Source organism: Erpetoichthys calabaricus, chromosome 18 (genome assembly GCF_900747795.2).
Source record: "Erpetoichthys calabaricus chromosome 18, fErpCal1.3, whole genome shotgun sequence".
Taxonomy (NCBI): domain Eukaryota; kingdom Metazoa; phylum Chordata; class Cladistia; order Polypteriformes; family Polypteridae; genus Erpetoichthys; species Erpetoichthys calabaricus.
The window spans coordinates 85,719,642-85,725,641 of NC_041411.2; the positions used below are offsets into that span (position 1 = coordinate 85,719,642).

The 6,000-nt window shown below is 54.1% G+C and overlaps 1 protein-coding gene across 4 annotated transcripts in view; it reads left to right on the top strand.

Moving 5' to 3' along the window:
- LOC114668901 (contactin-4-like) overlaps positions 1-6,000 on the top strand; it is a 453,222-nt gene that overhangs the window by 415,355 nt on the left and 31,867 nt on the right. The window lies entirely within an intron of this gene.

Below are 6,000 nucleotides of genomic sequence, written 5' to 3' on the forward strand. Positions count from 1 at the left end.
GCCATGTGTCGCCATGTGCCCCCTGAGGTCTCCGCTAAACCTTTTGGAGTCCAACTGTGCGTCACCTGAGGGGACCATTTAAGACCCTCCGGCATTGGCGTGCATTATGGCAGACGGATGGCTACGAATGTTCGACTCTGCGGACCACCGCTCAGCCAAGTTGTTTCTTTGTTTTCATTTGTTTTCGCTTTCCTTGTTCAACTGACTGACTTTGATGGCTAACGAGGGTCTCATTTGCGTGCCATCTGTCCTGCGGGGTCTTCAGCTCCCCCCATAGAGGTGGAGCAGTGAGCCGTGGCAGTGCGCTCGATTCGCTTATCGTTTGTCTTTCCTGGTCCATTTCGGGGTCTTGGCACTCGGACAGATTGGATTGCCGGTGGTCTTTTTACTTTTAACGTTGCCATTACTTTGTGTTTTCATCCACCATGGACCTTTGGTGTGCAGTCGAGAAGTTCCACTTTGGGGGGTCCACACACTCTGAGCTCACCCAAACTCTCCGGGTTGTGACCTTTATTCTAAAGCCCACCATTTCGGGGGTCAACTTGAGTTTCTTCCGTTCATTTTATTTTTAATTGCCCTTCTTCTTTGACCAAAAGACAAGTGCGCGTCGATGTTGATCTCTCCACGTGAAGTGGGAAGGTGAGACGTCCGCAGCGTAACGCAGGACAGACAAGCCTCCGGGCGGGCACACGACGTCACCTTCACGCCGGTTTAACAGTCGCCCACCCGGACGTGTCCGTGATTCTGAACCCCTCGTGATGCGACTCAAAGCCCAGGCCTGTGGCCTACGCAGTCCACTGGAAGAGTCGCCCGCCGCAGACGCCTCGTGACACTTGAAGGGTTTGAAGGTCTGGCCGTTGAAACAAAGGACAAAAATAAAGGACAGAAGAAGACGTCGTCACAGCCTGGGGGACAAGAGTCAGGGTGAGAACAACTGGAGTGCGATAGCGGCGTAAACGCGGACGAGGTCACGTGACCCGCTCTGAGGAAGACGAGCGCAGTTAGAGCCGCCGGAGTGAAGGCTCCGACTGCCGTGTTTTGTTTCCTGTCGCGTGTCCCTTATGGTGGTCCCGTTTGAGGGGTCTCCGTCTTCATGTTTGGGGAGGTCGTCTGGTGACATCTCAGGCCCCTGGACACTGTGCTGTGTGGACCAGCAGTGGCGCCCCTGCGTGTCGTGTCCCCAAAGCTTTCAGGACCCCTGCGGTCACGATGTCTGTGTGTTTGAGAGTCGCCAGCCGACCTTGAGATGACTTTTTCAGTCACAAACACAATCTCGGCGAGCCCACTTCCCGTCTGAGCCCCCTTATCTGGGCCGTGTCCCAATCTGATGGCAGTCAGCGGCACATTAAAGGCTGAAAACCTCAAGGAGAGGCGCATTGTGAGTGGGGTGGTCCTGACGGAGGGGGCTTGCTAATCAACCATTAATGCTGTGCCAGTCTTAGAGCCAGGGGTAGCAAGCCCCAGCCTGGTAAAACTGAGCTGTGACATCCACGTCCGATTTGATTTCGATGGAAGTGCCGGGTTTGAGGTGTGGTGGGCCCCTTCTGAGCTCCCCGCCTTCGCCCCCTTTGATTCCTGCTGTGTTTTTGGCCCCGGGGGGACACCAGTGGCATTCTCACCCTGCGGTCACCTCAGCTTGATAGGACCAGTGGCCATGCGCCACTATACTGTCACTGCTCACTGACGGGTTACGACTGTCCCCTCGGCTCTCTGCCACTCCACAGCCCACCGCGGCACATCATGGGTTCCACCACCCGCATCAGGGTCCCTCTTTGAGGAGCTCCTCCATCACTGGCATCCATAACCAGCCCTGCGCCCACGCATACCCGGACCGAGGAGTGGGCAGAGTTTTAGACCCAAACTTCCTGGCTGTAAAAAGAAGCCCCAAGAAAAGCAGAAGACCAGGAAGGAAGTGAAAAGTGGCAGCCGTTCAGGAATGGGAGACGTCACCGAGTGTGCGGCACGGGCTTGCGATGACATCACACTCATGCCACCTCAGGGGCGTGGCTAAGCCAGTGGGGCCCGCCTCCTGGCAATGGCGTCTCAGAATGGTGGCAGGACCCTCATTATGCGAGTTTGATGATTCCGACTAAACGCTCTGCGCCTTTTCTTTCTTAAATGTGCCCATGAGCCTCTGTGGGCCAGTAAGGTGCTATGTCATCGATCGATCAATTTATAGATGGGTAGGCAGACAGGCCGGAAAGGCGCTATACATATCAGAAGGCAGCGCTCTGTGACAGACAGGTAGATTAGTACACAGGTAGATATGAAAGGCACTATATGACGAGGTGGGGGGGCATCACATGGTGGGTAGAGAGCTGGATGTGAAAGGCACTATATATACAGTATATATAGACGATGCCTGTTTAAAGAGTTAATAGAGCCACAGATATGAAAGGCGCTATATGACGAGGTGTGCGATGGAGAGCTTGAGATGACAGAGAGGTGCGGGTACATGCCAGGCACTGTAGGACTGAGAAAGACCCACTTGAAGGGCACTATATGGCAGACATGTTACGGCGTGTGACAGGCGCTATATCATGCATAGATACACAGACATGAACGAGACGCCCTGTGCTAACACACAGTGGGTGGCTCACTGCCCAAGGCCCCAGTGCTTGGAGACAGCTGGCACCAGGGGGCAACAGGCTCACCTGGCTCACAGGTGACAGTACCATGTGACCGGTCACAGGGTGTGACCAGAAGGCCGGCGCCAGGCCAGGAGGTGGCAGTTTCAAGTTCCCCAGTGGAAGCCGAGGTGCGGCTCATCTTTGGTGGGTTTGGGCTTTGCTCTTCAAGCAGTGCCCGGCTCTCGTGACTGACGCGTGGAGTCGCCCATCGTCCCGGTTGATGCCCTTGTGTAAATGCCACCGTGCGGCTGATTGAGGCCCTCCCTTTTTAATCCCCCGTTAAGCGAGTGACAGAAGGGTGTGCGGCCGCCGCTGACATTTGGCCGATTTCATGGGCCATTAAGCGGCGGCGCGGTGCCCGTGTGTCTCGAGCCGTTTAGCGCGCTGATTTTTGCCCTAATGTTGATGCATGGCCGTTTTTGGCCATAACTCGTCTCGGATTGTAACAAATCTAATTACTCCGCTGGCTGGTGACGATATTCTTGTGTTAACGTTTGCTGCGCCAGTCGAGATCACACGCCTGGCACCCGTCTCCCGTGGGTCGCGATGCGTTTCGGAGCTCGTTGTTACTTGAATTGACTTTTCTATTGATTTCGGTGCACTTGATCATTAAAGCGTTTTTATTTTCCGTTGTCCTTTTAAGTGCCCAGCAGATTGAGTTCTTATTTTAAAGAGCTCATTTTTAAAAGCTCTGTGGGGATGGTGCCTGCATTGGGTGGAATGCCAGCCTGCCACAGGGCATGAACTAATAGCTTTACTCTAATCTTTATTTTTCATGCGTCTCTTTACATCATTATAGAGATGCCAGTGCAATGCCAGCTTAGTAGAGTGTGGGCACCATGGCTTCATCTGAGGGCAAACATGGAGCCTTTGAGACTGGTCATCAGGCAAGAGATAAGGGCATAGCCTCATGTGTGCCCCTTAGTTCACCAATGGGTGGCACCTTGTTCACCACAGGGGTACCCAGCAATTTGGGGTGCCACTTGCATGCCAGTCCAGAGCCCTGAGTCCACCTTTTAGATCAGTGATGATGCTTGAAGTGCACAAAGGTGGCAGTGCCAACATCTCTGAATTAATGCTATGTGTCCAAATAAATGAAATGAACTGACATGAAAAGCTCAGCCATCCATTAGATCACCCCCCATCCAGTCCCGACCCACAGGGGCATTGGGTGAAAACCGGGCACCGGCCCATCAGAGGACACACTTATCCGCATGTCGAGAACACGCAAACTCCACACAGCCACTGGGCCTGGCACTTGAACCCAACAGAAGGAAGGTGGCAGATCAGCAGGAATGGGCTTTGAGTCTTCAATTCAGGCTGGCGCTGGGAGAGGTGGCATACGGTGGGCTGGCAGGAGTGAGCAGCCAGTGATGGGGTCTGCGTGTTATGAAGCACACGGTGCGCCTTTGTAACTTGAAGTGAGACAAGTGTGGCAGGAGAGCATTGAAGGTTTGTTAGCAGCTTGGAGACCCCCAGTAGAAGGGGCACCACTGCTTGTTCTAACTGGCACCTTTTGGGACAGACACTCCTGGCACCCTGTCTCCTCCCAGGACCCCGTCTGTTTTTTAAGACCGATCTGTCTTATTGAAGCCCAGAGGGGTACACAGGATGACCACTCCCAGGACCCCCATTTGAGGTTCACGTGTTGAACACATTCTGCACCCCAATGAACATCCCTGATTGCCACTCAGCATAAAGCCCAGCGGAGACACGAGCACTTCGGGATCAGCTGAGCACCAAGGGGGACATCAGCCGGATAGCAGATGGAGAATTGAGCCCATCTGGCAAGGCAGAGAGGAGAAGAGGAAATCCCCTGGTAGAAAACTCTCTGTGGGCGAAGCCGTCCAGGTGCCCAGTGTGACGCCATCACGGCAGCCGCCCCTTGGGATCAGCCAGTCGAGGCCCGAGTACAGCAGCCACTCCTGGATATGCACTGGGCCTGATGCAAGTAAAACGATAGATGGCAGGTCAGTGCCCGTGACTGAGCCTCGTGGACCACATAAAATCATCAGCTGGTTGTACGGGCAGCAGATCAAAGTGAGCACCTTAAATATTCTTCACATAAATTTGAGAAGCATCGTCCTGTTAATCCATCCACTGCCCACCTACAGTCTCTCCAGCACATCTTTATGAGCCAACCCTGGCACTGCCAGGCACAAGGCAGGAGACTGCAGTTCACCCACTTGCACACACTGGCACAATTTCCATTTGCCCATCTTGGGGATGCGGTCAGCAGATGAAGAGCACCAAGAGAAACCCACTTAGAGCCCAAGAGAACATGGAAATGCCAATTGTTGCTTTTGTTATATTAGAAGAGTCTGGACAAAGACGGGCCACGATAAATAATAAGATAAGCTGCACTTCGCGAGAGGGCATACATACGACAGGTGTGGACTCACCTGAGCAAAGACCGAGCAGCACTGGAGAAAGTCCAGAGAAGAAGAGCCGCTGGTTCAGCACCACGGAGAGCAGCCGAAGAACAGCAGCTGGGCGGATTCAGCACCACGGACAACGACGGAGGAAAAACCGCAGGAGCGGAGACGTGAAGAGCAGGGCTCAGGTGGTCATGAGGGGGTAGTGTGCCCGGTGTGCCCAGTGATCATGAGGGGAGAATGAGCCCAGTGATCATGAGAGGGGAATGTGCCCAGTGATAATGCCCATTGAGCCTGGTGATCATGAGGGGAGTGAGCCCAGTGATCATGAGAGGGGAATGTGCCCAGTGATAATGCCCATTGAGCCTGGTGATCATGAGGGGAGTGAGCCCAGTGATCATGAGGGGTAAGTGAGCCCAGTGATCATGAGGGGAGAATGAGCCCAGTGATCATGAGGGGAGAATGAGCCCAGTGATCATGAGAAGGGAGTGTGCCCAGTGATCATGAGAGGGGAGTGTGCCCAGTGATAATGCCCATTGAGCCTGGTGATCATGAGGGGTAAGTGTGCCCAGTGAGCCCAGTGATCATGAGGGGGGTGTGCCCAGTGAGCCAAGTCCTCCCGCCTGGCCACCTTACAAAGCGATGCTGGTGAATGTCCAGAGGGCAGCGAGGGGCCTGGTCCAGCACCTGAGGAGGAGCGAGACCACGGGGACACCGAGGACCACCTGTTAGGGTAGAGAATGAGTGACCAAGCAGCGTGATGGCCAGTAGGGACGTTCAACACGTGAGGTCTTTTTGGAGAAGTGAGGAGGATGGGATTGGCGAGTTTGCTTCTTGTCTTGGCTGATGATGAAGTCCTGCTCTGTTGGTTTTCGTTTCCTTAGTCGTGTATAGCGCCATGCCTATCCCCATGACGTCTTACGCCTTTTTTGTCTTCCTGTTAATCCACGAGTGTCGTCTGCCCCCCGATTTTTGTTTTGCTCTCCTTTCTCTTC